We start from the raw sequence: 16,683 nt of genomic DNA, 5'->3' as shown, positions 1-16,683 counted from the left end.
ATGTAAATGGGCTAAATGACCCAATCAAAAGACACAGGCTATCATATTGGATTAAAAAACAAGACCCATCCATATGCTGTCTGCAAGAGACTCATATTAGACCCAAAGACACCCCCAGATTGAAAGTGAGGGGGTGGAAAACCATTTACCATGCTAATGGACACCAAAAGAAAGCTGGGGTGGCAATCCTTATATCAGACCAATTAGATTTTAAAACAAAGACTGTAATAAGAGATGAGGAAGGACAGTATATCCTACTTAAAGGGTCTATCCAACAAGAAGATCTAACAATTGTAAATATCTATGCCCCTAACATGGGAGCAGCCAATTATATAAGGCAATTAATAACAAAAGCAAAGAAACACATTGACAACAATACAATAATAGTGGGGGACTTTAACACCCCCCTCACTGAAATGGACAGATCATCTAAGCAAAAGATCAACAAGGAAATAAAGACTTTAAATGAAACACTGGACCAAATGGACTTCACAGACATATTCAGAACATTCCATCCCAAAGCCACAGAATACACATTCTTCTCTAGTGCCCATGGAACATTCTCCAGAATTGATCACATCCTAGGTCACAAATCAGGTCTCAACCGGTACCAAAAGATTGGGATTATTCCCTGCATATTTTCAGACCACAATGCTTTGAAACTAGAACTCAATCACAAGAGAAAAGTCAGAAAGAACTCAAATACATGGAGGCTAAAGAGCATCCTACTAAAGAATGAATGGGTCAACCAGGAAATTAAAGAAGAATTTAAAAAATTCATGGAAACCAGTGAAAATGAAAACACAACTGTTCAAAATCTTTGGGATACAGCAAAGGCAGGCCTGAGAGGAAAGTATATAGCAATGCAAGCCTTTCTCAAGAAACAAGAGAGGTCTCAAATACACAACCTAACCCTACACCTAAAGGAGCTGGAGAAAGAACAGCAAATAAAGCCTAAACCCAGCAGGAGAAGAGAAATAATAAAGATCAGAGCAGAAATCAATGAAATAGAAACCAAAAGGACAGTAGAACAGATCAATGAAACTAGGAGCTGGTTCTTTGAAAGAATTAACAAGATTGATAAACCCCTGGCCAGACTGATCAAAAAGAAAAGAGAAATGACCCAAATCAATAAAATCATGAATGAAAGAGGAGAGATCACAACCAACACCAAAGACATACAAACAATTATAAGAACATATTATGAGCCAGCAAATTAGATAACCTGGAAGAAATGGGTGCATTCCTGGAGATGTATCAACTACCAAAATTGAACCAGGAAGAAATAGAAAACCTGAACAGACCTATAACCCCTAAGGAAGTTGAAGCAGTCATCAAAAATCTCCCAACAAACAAAAGCCCAGGGCCAGATGGCTTCCCAGGGGAATTCTACGAAACATTTAAAGAAAAATTAATACCTATTCTCCTGAAACTCTTCCAGAAAGTAGATATGGAAGGAAAACTTCCAAACACGTTTTATGAGGCCACCATTACCTTGATCCCAAAACCAGACAAAGACCCCATCAAAAAGGAGAATTACAGACAAATATCCTTGATGAACATGGATGCAAAAATTCTCACCAAAATACTAGCCAATAGGATCCAACAGTACATTAAAAGGATTAGTCACCATGACCAAGTGGGATTTATCCCAGGGCTGCAAGGTTGGTTCAACATCCGCAAATCAATCAACGTGATACAATACATTAACAAAAGAAAGAACAAGAAACATATGATCCTCTCAATAGAGGCAGAAAAAGCATTTGACAAAGTACATCATCCTTTCTTGATCAAAACTCTTCAGAGTATAGGGATAGAGGGTACATACCTCAATATCATAAAAGCCATCTATGAAAAACCTACAGCGAATATCATTCTCAATGGGGAAAAGCTGAGAGCTTTCCCCCTAAGGTCAGGAACGTGGCAGGGATGTCCACTATCACCACTGCTATTCAACATAGTATTAGTAGTCCTAGCCACAGCAATCAGACAACAGAAAGATTTCAAAGGCATCCAAATTGGCAAGGAGGAAGTCAAACTCTCACTCTTTGCAGATGATATGATACTGTATGTGGAAAACCCAAAAGACTCCACCTCAAAACTGCTAGAACTCATACAGGAATTCAGTAAAGTGGCAGCATATAAAATCACTGCACAGAAATCAGTGGCATTCCTATACACCAACAACAAGACAGAAGAGAGACAAATCAAGGAGTCGATCCCATTTACAATTGCAGCCAAAAGCATAAGATACCTAGGAATAAACTTAACCAAAGAGGCAGAAGATCTGTACTCAGAAAAGTATAAAATACTCATGAAAGGATTGAAGAAGACACAAAGAAATGGAAAAACGTTCCATGCTCATGGATTGGAAGAATAAACATTGTGAAGATGTCAATGCTACCTAGAGCAATCTACACATTCAATGCAATCCCCATCAAAATACCATCCACTTTTTTCAAAGAAATGGAACAAATAATCCTAAAATTTGTATGGAACCAGAAGAGACCCCGAATAGCCAGAGGAATATTGAAAAAGAAAAGCAAAGCTGGCGGCATCACAATTCCGGACTTCCAGCTCTATTACAAAGCTGTCATCATCAAGACAGTATGGTACTGGCACAAAAACAGACACATCGATCAATGGAACAGAATCGAGAGCCCAGAAATGGACCGTCAACTCTATGGTCAACTCATCTTTGACAAAGCAGGAAAGAATGTCCAGTGGAAAAAAGACAGTCTCTTCAACAAATGGTGTTCGGAAAATTGGACAGCCCCATGCAGAAGAATGAAACTGGACCATATCCTTACACCACACACAAAAATAGACTCAAAATGGTTGAAAGACCTAAATGTGAGACAGGAGTCCATCCAAATCCTAAAGGAGAACACAGGCGGCAACCTCTTCGACCTCAGCCGCAGCAACTTCTTCCTAGAAACATCGCCAAAGGCAAGGGAAGCAAGGGCAAAAATGAACTATTGGGATTTCATCAAGATAAAAAGCTTTTGCACAGCAAAAGAAACAGTCCACAAAACCAAAAGACAACCGACAGAATGGGAGAAGATATTTGCAAATGACATATCAGATAAAGAGCTAGTATCCAAAATCTATAAAGAACTTATTAAACTCAACACCCAAAGAACAAGTAATCCAATCAAGAAATGGGCAGAAGACATGAAGAGACATTTGTCCAAAGAAGACATCCAAATGGCCAACAGACACATGAAAAAGTGCTCAACACTGCTCGGCATCAGGGAAATCCAAATCAAAACCTCAATGAGATACCACCTCACACCAGTCAGAATGGCTAAAGTTAACAAGTCAGGGAACGACAGATGTTGGCGGGCATGCGGAGGAAGGGGAACCCTCCTACACTGTTGGTGGGAATGCAAGCTGGTGCAACCACTCTGGAAAACAGTATGGAGGTTCCTGAAAGAGTTGAAAATAGAGCTTTCATATGATCCAGCAATTGCACTAGTGGGTATTTACCACAAAGATACAAATGTAGGGATCCGAAGGGGTACGTGCACCCCAATGTTTATAGCAGCAATGTCCACAATAGCCAAACTGTGGAAAGAGCCAAGATGTCCATCGACAGATGAATGGATAAAGAAGATGTGGTATATATACCCAATGTAATATTATGCACCCATCAAAAGGAATGAGATCTTACCATTTGCAACGACGTGGATGGAACTCGATGGTGTTATGCTGAGTGAAATAAGTCAATCAGAGAAAGACATGTATCATAAGACCTCACTGATATGAGGAATTCTTAATCTCAGGAAACAAACTGAGGGTTGCTGGAGTGGTGGGGGGTGGGAGGGATGGGGTGGTTGGGTGATAGACACTGGGGAGGGTATGTGCTATGGTGAGCGCTGTGAATTGTGCAGGACTGTTGAATCACAGATCTGTACTTCTGAAACAAATAATGCAATATATGTTAAGAAAAAAGAAGAAGATAGCAGGAGGGGAAGAATGGAGGGGAGTAAGTCGGAGGGGGAGACGAACCATGAGAGACGATGGACTCTGAAAAACAAACTGAGGGTTCTAGAGGGGAGCAGGGTGGGGTGATGGGTTAGCCTGGTGATGGGTATTAAAGAGGGCACATTCTGCGTAGAGCACTGGGTGTTATGCACAAACAATGAATCATGGAACATTACATCAAAAACTAATGATGTAATGTATGGTGATTAACATAACAATAAAAAATTAAAAAAAAAAACAATTAAAAAAAAAAAAACCTTGTTAAATTAATGCTGGCCAGTATTCTACCTAGAGCAAAGGAACAGGAAAAAAAAATGCTGTAGCTAATGAACTCCTTTGAAGTTGCTGTTGACCATTTCTCATTTGGGGTATAATTTTAATACTGTGTTTCTTTCCCCACTTGTCATTAATACTGGAATTATGCAAATTCTCATCATTTAAAAGTGGACATTTCATTTGGCAGCACTACACAGAATAGACGGAATACAGCAGGAGGGATATTAACGATGAGAGTTATACGCTATTCATTGCAGCTGCCCCCTCGTCCACCCCTGCAATGATCTTTCCAACAAAGGAAATTAGTTTTTCTGCCATGGCTTATTGCAAGTGTTCATGAGTGCTTCTACATATCTTTCCAAATGCTCGCAAGACATCTCTCTAATAATCCAGTAAATGTGTCCAGTATTACCATCAAATACATCGGACTATAGTGTAGGGAATATGCTTTCTTACTAATTCCTTATGAAAACTATGACATGGTTTGCCTATCATAATTTTTTCATCACTTCTTTCATTCTTCATGATTTCTTAATGATTAAGGAGAGTGCCTTAAAACCCTTGTCTGAAAGTTCTTTCAATGACCCAGAATATAATTTATCATTTCAGGAGTTTAAAATAATTTTCAAAACAGGGGAGTTTTGAGAATATATGTAAAAAGATGAAAAAAAGAAGTTAGAGGATATTTATTGAGTAAATAAAATGCCATCATTCAAAAATAAATAAATGTAGGAAAAATAATTAGGCACTTCCTATTATACTCTATTTTGTGTTTATACTATTCTAAAATACAAATTGGAGGCTAAAAGTGAAGTCAGTCTCCCCTGGTGAGAAACCTGAAAGGGATATTTAATTCATTATCTAAACATTATTTTCATAAGAGTAAGAGGCTCTATATGTACATAAATTTAATATGTTATGTGATGTTAAATTATTTATCATCCCCTTTGTGAATCAGTTTATCTGTATAATGGAAAATATACTACAAGATTTGTTTTGATGTATATATAGGATCATTTATTAAGATCTCTGGCATAGTTATTTAAATTTAATTTAAAGCTGAATGCAAAAAACAAATGGGTATCCCTGGGTTTGCATTTTCTGATTTTTTAAAATAATCATATATTTTAGCACCTTGATATTTAAAATATTTTATTAGGATTTCATCTTAGAAGATATCATATTTCTGACACAATATTCTTGAAGGATTACTTATGTTCTGTTTATAATTTGGGAGAAGGATTAATTTCTGAAATATTTGCTCTGACTCTTGCTGATATTCCTAAGAAAGACTAAAAAAAGAGCATAAATTATTTAAACTACTATAACATTAGGGGTGCCTGGGTGGTTCAGTCAGTTAAGCATCCGACTCTTGATTTTGGCTCAGGCTCAGGTCATGATCTCAGGGTGGTGGGATTGAGCCCAGCATTGGACTCCGTGCTCAGTGGGGAGTCTGCTTCTCTCCCTCTCCCTCTGCCTGGCCCCTCACCACTGCTTGAGCACACTCTCTCTCTCTCATGCTCTCAAATAAATAAATCAATCTTTAAACTACTACAACATTGGGGCGCCTGGGTGGCTCAGTCGGTTAAGCCATTGCCTTCAGCTCAGGTCGTGATCCTGGAGTGCCAGGATCGAGTCCTGCGTCAGACTCCCTGTTCAGCAGGGAGTCTGCTTCTCCCTCTGACCCTCCCCCCTCATGCTCTCTCTCTCTCTCAAATAAATAAAATTAAAAAAAAATAAACTACTACAACATTAAAATATTGTTGAAGTAAGCCAGGAGATAATTTTTAGTTTCTTCTCAGGTGCTGACACTATTCCTTCCACTACCCATATTTGCTTCCCTTTTCAGATGATCTCAGACTATAAATGTCTCCTTCCATGGAATAGTAAATATTTTAGATATAGAAAACAAAATGCTTCTGGGGTGCCTGGCTGGCTCAGTTGGAAGAACATGCAACTCTTGAACTCAGTCGTGAGTTCAAGCCCCACGTTGGATGTAGAGATTACTAAAAATAAACTTTTTTAAAAAAATAAACACATATGTTTTTTTAAAAAGAAAATACAATGCTTCAGAGGTACACTTATAAGTGGTTCTTGCACTCTCTTAAAAGTATGTTGTTAGTCACAGCCAGCCTAGGATCTCCTTCTGGGAAACAAATGAGCAAAGTAGACTCCCATACAAGCTCTAACTCATAATAGAAATCTCAATTTACCTTACTTGTGGTTGCATTGCATTTCAGTGTTTATATACATTTCTGTTGCTCTCACTATACTGCTCATTTTGGGGAGGAACCAACGATCCCTTCATGTTTCCTTTTATCTTTCACAACTTCTGGAACAGTATTTGAATTATATAGCAATAAAAACTGTAAGAAGTTAGTGAATAACAGGGTCAGAAACCACTCATTAGACAGGACCCTGAAGACTTTCTCAAGTCTTTAGGTTCTGAGGCTTACTCAAGCTTTGTCTGCCCATCTCTGTATCTATGAATGGGGTGTAACCTTCAACCATGCTGTGATGAGAATAGCTCCTATCAGACACAGACAGTCAGAACAAGCAAGAGATGAAGTATCAAGCCTAGCCTATTGTTTTTTTTAAATATTGATTATGATGTGGCCCAGTAGGAATCTTCTAGGTAAAATTTTACTTCCATAGAAATAGTGTCATTTTACTTTCATTAAATCCCTTCCACTTTTTCAGCTATAACTGTGCATTCTGCATTGACACCTCAAGAGTTGCCAAAACTACAAAAGTGAGAATAACTCAGGAAATATCTTAGAAACATAAAAGGAGGATTGTGGACATCTAAGAATGATGACTGGCCCAAAGGGGCCACATCATGAATAATTCCTCAGGAAAAGTGTTCTTAACCCTACAAACTAGATTAAGTCACTATATTATATGCTTTCATGACACCATGTATATTCTGATGTAATATTTTACTTTACTTTTTCTTTTATTTTATTCTATTTTATGCAGCAAAAAGTGTTATATGCACTTGGCCCATGGCCTGGGATAGTGATCCAGGGTGGTTGAAAAGCTGCCTGGTGGGCTATGGCCATGTGGTTGCCTTCTAAATAGAAGCCCAGCAAGTGGTAGATATAGGAGGCCTACAGGTGCAGGTTGACAATGAAGCTGATGGCAGCTTCCATCTTGGTGGAATAATTCTGATAAGTCCGGGAGCTCATGGTTGGTAATAATAAACTAACCATGAGAAAACAGTGTTGGCTGGTCCCAGAAGCAGAGGATAGACAAGAGGATGGCCCCAGAAGCAGTGACTGGAGAGAAAGTTAGAGAATGGTTGGAAGCTGGAGGAAGAGGAGTCCCTGGGTCTGTTCCATCCCAGCAATTTTGAAGCATGAGACAGATCCGCAGGACTACCAGGTACACTGCCTATTTTATTTTTATATAATTTCAAATTTGCTGAAAATTACAGGAATAGTACAAGAAATCTTGAATATGCTTTACCCAGATTTGCCAGTTGTTTACCATTCATCCTATCACTTGTACACTCTCTCTTTCTCTTTCCCTCTCTCTCAGTCTCTCACTCTTCCTGCCTCCCATCATGTGAGAATAAGTTAAACACATGCTCATTTACCTCTAAGTAAATGGTGTCTTTTCCCTAAGACAGCTCTTAACTACCATAACCACAGAAGAGTTATCAAAATAAGGACATTCAACACTGATATAATATTATTATCTAATTCACAGAAGAATTCAAATGTCAAAAGTTTCAATGATGCCATTTATAGGTGTTTATCTTCTAGTGCATGAGACAGACAAGAATCAGGCATTGTACATCAGCAACATGGCTGAATAAGATGTCCTTCATTTTGTCCCTCCATAACAGCAAAAATCTGGCATCCATCCATAGATAAAAGTGCCTTTGTGGGAACTGTGGGATCCAGGGCCATATGCCAAGGAGCCCTAGAGGAGTCTTGCCTGCTTGTGCATTGGGTAATAACATACAGACCTCAGTCCTAGCTGTGGACTCTGCAGTGACCCATGAACCAGCTCCAGCCTCTCTTAGCTGCATTATGGGAGCCCCTGGAGAATACTGTCTTAGATAATCACCCACGGATGAGAGAGTTTTGTGAAAGTCCAGGATTCCAGTGGAGAAGCTCCAGGACACCACTGGAGAAAAAAAAGTTTGAATGCATTAGAGATTTGTACTGAGTCATGAGCTACATGACTGGGGGGTAGGGTAGGAGGAGCCTAGGTGAAGGCTAGGTGAATGATGGAAAGGGGATGAAGATTCTACTCACTGCATCATGGGCTCCATCAAGAAGCTTGCCCACAAGTTATGCGGGACACCTCACCTGCATATCCCACCAACTGGTCCATGGGCACACCCAGTGCTTGGGATGCCTCATACATGCACCCGACATCCTGTGCTCAGCTCCTTGTGCATGTTCTCAGTGGAAGCAAAAGTGAACTTTGGCAGATGGCTAGTGAACATACACAGAAAGCCAGACCAAAGATGGATGCCAAAGACAGACTACAAGCTTGAGCTTTAGTTCCGCTCTTGAGAAACCAAAGGGAGGCTGTTAGTGCTTGGCCTGGTGCATTGCAGGATCAAAAGACATACAAGCTTAAGAATTCTGCCACAAGAGGGGGCAGGAAGTATGGATCAAATGTATCCATAGGCCTGAGAAAGCCTCAGAATCTCTAGCAGGGCTGACAGAGGGTTTCTCTCTCTCTTTCTTTCTCTATTTATTTATTTTTATTTAAATTATATTTAGTTAACATACAGTGCAATATTGGCTTCAGGAGTAGAATTCAGTGGTTCATCACTTACATATGACATCCAGTGCTCATCATAACAAGTGCCCTCCTTAATACTTATCACCCATTTAGCCCATCTCCCCCGCCCACCTCCCTCCAGCAACCCTTAGTTTGTTCTCTATTGTTAAGTCTCTTATGGTTTGTTTCCCTCTCTTATTCATCCTCACATATGTTCATCTGTTTTGTTTCTTAAATTCCACATATGAGTGAATTCATATGGTACTTGTCTTTCTCTGACTGACTTATTTTGCTTAGCATAATACACCCTACCTCTATCCACATCATTGCAAATGGTAAGAGTTCATTCTTTTGATGGCTGAGTAATATTCCATTGTATATATATGTACACACACACACCACATCTCTATCCATTCATCAGTCAATGGACATTGAGCTCTTTCCATAGTTTGGCTATTGTTGACAATGCTGCTATAAACATTGGGTGCATATATCCCTTTGAATCTGTATTTTTGTATTATTTGGGTAAATTACTAATATAATTTCTGGATCATAGAGTAGTTCTATTTTTAACTTTTTGAGGAATTTTCGTACTGTTTTCCAGAGTGGCTGCATGTTTGCATTCCCACCAACAGTGCAAGAGGGTTCCCCTTTCTCCTCATTCTCACCAACACCTGTTGTTTCTTGTGTTCTTAATTTTAGCCATTCTGACTGGTGTGAGGTGGTATCTCATTGTAGTTTTGATTTGTATTTCCCTGATGCCGAGTGATGTTGAGTATCTTTTCATGTGTCTTTTAGCCATCTGGCTGCCTTCTTTGAAAAGTGTCTATTCATACCTTCTGCCCATTTCTTAACTGGATTATTTGTTCTTTGGGTGTTGAGTTTGGTAAGTTCTTTATAGATTTTGGATAACCCTTTATCAGATATGTCATTTGCAAACATTTTCTCCCATTCTGTCAGTTGCCTTTTAGATTTGATTGTTTCCTTTGCTGTGCAGAAGGTTTTTATCTTGACAAAGTCCCAATTGTTCATTTTTGCTTTTGTTGCCCTTGCCTCTGGAGATGTGTCTAGTAAGAAGGTTCTACAGCCAAGGTCAAAGAGGTTGCCACCCGTATTGTCCTCTGGGATTTTGATGGTTTCCTATCTCACCTTTAGGCCTTTCATTCATTTTGTATTTATTTTTGTGTATGGTGTAAGAAAGTGGTCCAGGGACGCCTGGGTGACTCAGTTAAGCGTCTGCCTTCAGTTTGGATCATGACCCCAGGATCCTGGGATCAAGCCCCACGTCCCTAAGCAGGGAGCCTGTTTCTCTCTTCTCTCTCTGCCCCTCCCTCTGCTTGTGCTATCTCACTCTTGGTCTCTCTTTTTCATGAATAAATAAAATCTTTTTAAAAAAGTGGTCCAGTTTAATTCTTCTGCATGTTGCTATCAAGTTTTTCCAACACCATTTGTTGAAGAGACTTTCTTTTCCCATTGGATATTCTTTCCTGCTTTGTTGATGATTAGTTGACCTTATAGTTGCAGGTTCATTTCTGGATTTTCTATTCTGTTCTATTGATCTGCGTGTCTGTTTTTGTGCCAGTACCATACTGTCTCGATCACTACAGCTTTGTATTATAATTTGAAGTCCAGAATTGTGATGCCTCCAGCTTTGCTTTGCTTTTTCAGGATTGCTTTGGCTATTCAGGGTCTTTTGTGGTTCCACACAAATTTTAGGATTGTTTGTTCTAGTTCTGTGACAAATGTTGGTGTTATTTTGATAGGGATTGCATTAAATGTGTAGATTTTTGGTAGCATAGACATTTTAACAATATTTGTTCTTCCAATCCATGAGCATGGAATATTTTTCCATCTCTTTGTGTCTTCCTCAATTTCTTTCATAAGTGTTCTATACTTTTTCAGAGTACAGATCTTTTTACCTCTTTGGTTAGGTTTATTCCTATGTATCTTATGTTTTTTGGTACATTTGTAAATAGGATTGATTCCTTCATTTCTTTTTCTGATGCTTCATTACTGGTGTATAGAAATGAGGGCTTTTCCTCTCCTGAAGGCAGTTAGTAAAGACTGAAGAAGATGGCTGCTACTTCAAATGTGAAAGCTTACTAAGAACATGAAAAATCGAGGAAACATAACACAACCAAAGGATCACAATAATCTTCTAGTAACCAACCCCGAAGGCCAGGTATTTATCTTAAAAAGAATTCAAAATTCCTGTTTTAATGAAGGTCAGTGAACTACAAGAAAATAAAGAATGTCATTTCAGTGAGACAGGACAAAAACAATACAAGACAAACTGAGAAGTTTAACAAAGAGATACAAATCATAAAAAAATAACCACACAGAAGTTCTGGAGCTGAAGAATTCAATGAATTCAATGAAAAAAAAATGTACTAGAGAGCATCAACATCAGAATAGATCCACAGGGGGGAAAAAAACCATGTAAGTAAAAAGATAGGCTCTTTGAGACAATCCAATAGAAGAAAAAAAATTTTTAAATTGGAAAAAGGGAAGAAAGCCTATTTGATTTGTGAGATACCATCAAAATAACCAGTTTGTGAATTATTGGACTTCCAGAAGGAGAAAGATGGAGAAATGATCAGAAAGTTAATTTAAAGAAATAATGTCTGGGAACATCCTTAATCTAGGGAGAGATTTGGATATCCAAGTTCATAAACCTCGTAAGTCACCAAACTCAAAAAAATTCTTCAAGATGCATTATAAGAAAATTGTCAAAAATGAAAGACAAAGGGAGAATCTGAAAGAAGCAAAATAAAATCCTTGTAACTTAAAAAGGAACCCCCAATAAGGCTATCAGCAGACTACTTAGTAGAAATTGTACAGTCCAGGAGAGAGAGGGATGATATGTACAAAGTGATGAAAGAAAAAAACTGCTACCCAAGAATACTCTGGCAAAGTTGTCTTCTAGAAATGGAGGAGAGATAAAGTCTTCCCAAACAGAACCTGAGGGAGTTTATCAACACTATACCTACCTTACAAATACAAGGCTGACTATAATTCTATATGGCAGAAATTAAGGGATGCTAATAACATGTAAGTATATAAAAATATAAGACTCACTGAAGGTAAGTATATTGTCAAATTTAGAATAATACTGTAATATGATGGTGTATTTATCACTTAACTCTAGTATAAAAGGTAGAGGATGAAAGTGTTAAAAAATAACTATAGCTACAATAACTTGTTAATAAATGTACCATATAAAATGTAAATTGTGACATCTAAACACAGAGGTAGGAAGGAGTAAAAGTGGTAGAATTTTCATATGAGATCAAAGTTTAGTTGTTATCAGCTTAAAATAAACTGTTATGTATATAAGATGTTTTATGCAAGCCTCATGGAAACAACAAAGTGAAAATCTGCAGTAGATACACAATAGGTAAAGAGAAGGGAATCAAAGCATTGCGCTACAGAAAATTATCAATACACAAAGGAAAGGCAGCAACAGAGAGAGAAAGGAACAAGGGGACTACAAATAAACCAGAACACGATAAGATGACATTAGTAAGTCCATACTTACCAGTAATTGCCCTCAATATACATTGATTAGATTCTCCACTTAAAAGACTTAGAGTGGATAGATGTAGAAAAAAAGAAGACCAAATTATATGCTACCTTCAAGAGAATCATTTCAGCTTTACAGAGATACATAACTCAAATTGAAGGGATGGAAAAAGATATTCCATGAAAGTGGGAACCAAAAGAGAGTAGAGGTAGCTATACTTATATCAGACAACTAGATTTTAAGCCAAAAGCTGTAACAAGAGACAAAGAAGGTCATTATAATGATAAATCCATTAATTCATCAAGAAGATACAACAATCATAAATACATATGCACCCCAAATCAGAGTATGTAACTATATTAAGTAAATACTAACAGATCTGAAGGGAGAAATAGAAAACAAAGCAGTAATAGTGGGGGTTTCAATATCCCACTTGCAGCAGTGGACAGATCAGACAGAAAATCAACAGGAAAACTTTGGATTTGAACTACAGTTTAGACCAAATGGACTTAACAGACATATAAAGAATATTCTATCCAACGCCTGCAGAATACACATTATTCTCAAGCACATGCAGAGCATTCTCCAAGAGAGACCACATTAGGTCACAAAATAAAGATCACAAAGATCAGAGCAGAAATGAATGAAATAGAGACTTAGAAAATCAATAGAAAAGATAACAAAAAGCAGGGTTTTTTATTGTTATGTTAATCACCATACATTACATCATTAGTTTTTGTTGCAGTGTTCAACGATTCATTGTTTGTGTATAACACCCAGTGCTCCATGCAGTGCGTGCCCTCTTTAATACCCATCATCAGGTTAACCCATCCCCCCACACCCCTCCCCTCTAGAACCTTCAGTTTGTTTCTCAGAGTCCATAGCCTCTCATGGTTCGTCTCCCCCTCCGATTCCCCTTCATTCTTCCCTTCCTGCTATCTTTTTTTTTCTTAACATATAATGTATTATTTGTTTCAGAGGTACAGGTCTGTGATTCAACAGTCTTACCCAATTCACAGTGTTCACCATAGCACATACCCTCCCCGATGTCTATCACCCAGCCACCCCATCCCTCCCACCCCCCACCACTCCAGCAAACCTCAGTTTGTTTACTGAGATTAAGAATTCCTCATATCAGTGAGGTCATATGATACAAGTCTTTCTCTGGTTGACTTATTTCACTCAGCATAATACCCTCCAGTTCCATCCATGTCGTTGCAAATGGCAAGATTTCATTCCTTTTGATGGCTGCATAATATTCCATTGTATATATATACCACTTCTTCTTTATCCATTCATCTGTTGATGGACATCTTGGCTCTTTCCATAGTTTGGCTATTGTGGATATTGCTGGTAGAAACATCGGGGTGCATGTACCCCTTCAGATCCCTACATTTGTATCTTTTGGGTAAATACCCAGTAGTGCAATTGCTGGGTCATATGGTAGCTCTATTTTCAACTTTTTGAGGAACCTCTGTACTGTTTTCCAGAGTGGCTGCACCAGCTTGCATTCCCACCAACCGTGTAGGAGGGTTCCCCTTTCTCCACATCTCCGCCAACATCTGTCATTTCCTGACTTGTTAATTTTAGTCATTCTGACTGGTGTGAGGGGGTATCTCATTGAGGTTTTGATTTGGATTTCCCTGATGCCGAGCAGTGTTGAGCACTTTTTCATGTGTCTGTTGGCCATTTGGATGTCTTCTTTGGAAAAATGTCTCTTCATGTCTTCTGCCCATTTCTTGATTGGATTACTTGTTCTTTGGGTGTTGAGTTTGATAAGTTCTTTATAGATTTTGGATACTAGCCCTTTATCTGATATGTCATTTGCAAATATCTTCTCCCATTCTGTTGGTTGTCTTTTGGTTTTGTGGACTGTTTCTTTTGCTGTGCAAAAGCTTTTTATCTTGATGAAGTCCCAATAGTTCATTTTTGCCCTTGCTTCCCTTGCCTTTGGCGATGTTTCTAGGAAGAAGTTGCTGCAGCTGAGGTCAAAGAGGTTGCTGCCTGTGTTCTCCTTTAGATTTTGATGGATTCCTGTCTCACATTGAGGTCTTTCAAACATTTTGAGTCTATTTTTTGTGTGGTGTAAGGAAATGGTCCAGATTCATTCTTCTGCATGGGGCTGTCCAATTTTCCCAACACCATTTGTTGAAGAGACTGTCTTTTTTCCATTGGACATTCTTTCCTGCTTTGTCAAAGATTAGTTGACCATAGAGTTGAGGGTCCATTTCTGGGCTCTCTATTCTGTTCCACTGATCTATGTGTCTGTTTTTGTGCCAGTACCATATCGTCTTGATTACAGCTTTGTAATAGAGCTTGAAGTCTGGAATTGGGATGCCACCAGCTTTGCTTTTCTTTTTCAATATTCCTCTGGCTATTCAGGGTCTTTCCTGGTTCCATACAAATTCTAGGATTATTTGTTCCATTTCTTTGAAAAAAGTGGATGGTATTTTGATGGGGATTGCATTGAATGTGTAGATTGCTCTAGGTAGCATTGATATCTTCACAATGTTTTTTCTTCCAATCCATGAGCATGGAATGTTTTCCATTTCTTTGTGTCTTCCTCAATTTCTTTCATGCGTATTTTATAGTTTTCTGAGTACAGATTCTTTGCCTCTTTGGTTAGATTTATTCCTAGGTATCTTATGGTTTTGGCTGCAATTGTAAATGGGATCTACTCCTTAATTTCTCTTTCTTCTGTCTTGTTGTGGGTGTATGGGAATGCCACTGATTTCTGTGCATTGATTTTATATCCTGCCACTTTACTGAATTCCTGTATGAGTTCTAGCAGTTTTGGGGTGGAGTCTTTTGGGTTTTCCACATAAAGTATCATATCATCTGCAAAGAGTGAGAGTTTGACTTCTTCTTTGCCGATTTGGATGCCTTTTATTTCTTTTTGTTGTCTGATTGCTGTGGCTAGAACTTCTAATACTATGTTGAATAGCAGTGGTGATAGTGGACATCCTTGCCTCATTCCTGACCTTAGGGGAAAAGCTCTCAGCTTTTCCCCATTGAGAATGATATTCGCTGTGGGTTTTTCATAGATGGCTTTTATGGTATTGAAATATGTACCCTCTATCCCTATTCTCTGAAGAGTTTTGATCAAGAAAGGATGCTGTACTTTGTCAAATGCTTTTTCTTCATCTATTGAGAGGATATGGTTCTTGTTCTTTCTTTTATTAATTGTATTGTATCACATTGATTGATTTGTGGAAGTTGAACCAACCTTGCAGCACATGGATAAATCCCACTTGGTCGTGGTGAATCATCTTTTTAATGTACTGTTGGATCCTATTGACTAGTATTTTGGTGAGAATTTTTGCATCCATGTTTCATCAAGGATATTGGTCAGTAAATCTCCTTTTGATGGGGTCTTTGTCTGGTTTGGGGGATCAAGGTAATGGTGGCCTCAGAAAACGAGTTTGGAAGTTTTCCTTCCATTTCTACTTTTTGGAAAAGTTTCAGAATAGGTATTAATTTTTCTTGAAATGTTTCGTAGAATTCCCCTGGGAAGTCACCTGGCCCTGGGCTTTTGTATGTTGGGAGATTTTTGATGACTGCTTCAATTTCCTTAGTGGTTATAGGTCTGTTCAGGTTTTCTATTTCTTCCTGGTTCAGTTTTGGTAGTTTATACATCTCTAGGAAGGCATCTATTTCTTCCAGATTATCTAATTTGTTGATGTATAGTTGCTCATAATATGTTCTTATAATTGTATTTCTTGGGTGTTGGTTGTGATCTCTCCTCTTTCATTCATGATTTTATTTATATGGGTCATTTCTCTTTTCTTTTTAATAAGTCTGGCCAGGGGTTTATCAATCTTGTTAATTCTTTCAAAGAACCAGCTCCTAGTTTCGTTGATCTATTCTACTGTTCTTTTGGTTTCTAATTCATTGATTTTTGCTGTGATCTTTATTATTTCTCTTCTCCTGCTGAGTTTAGGCTTTATATGCTGTTCTTTCTCCAGCTCTTTTAGGTGTAGGGTTAGGTTGTGTATTTGAGACCTTTCTTGTTACTTGAGAAAGGCTTGTATTGCTATGTACTTTCCTCTTAGGACTGCCTTTGCTGCATCCCAAAAATTTTGAACAGTTGTGTTTTCATTTTCAGTGGTTTCCATGAATTTTTTAATTGTTCTTTAATTTCCTGGTTGACCCAT

Source organism: Zalophus californianus, chromosome X, assembly GCF_009762305.2.
Source record: "Zalophus californianus isolate mZalCal1 chromosome X, mZalCal1.pri.v2, whole genome shotgun sequence".
Lineage (NCBI taxonomy): Eukaryota > Metazoa > Chordata > Mammalia > Carnivora > Otariidae > Zalophus > Zalophus californianus.
The sequence above is the reverse complement of the archived record's forward strand: the minus strand, read 5'-3'. Positions refer to the sequence as shown.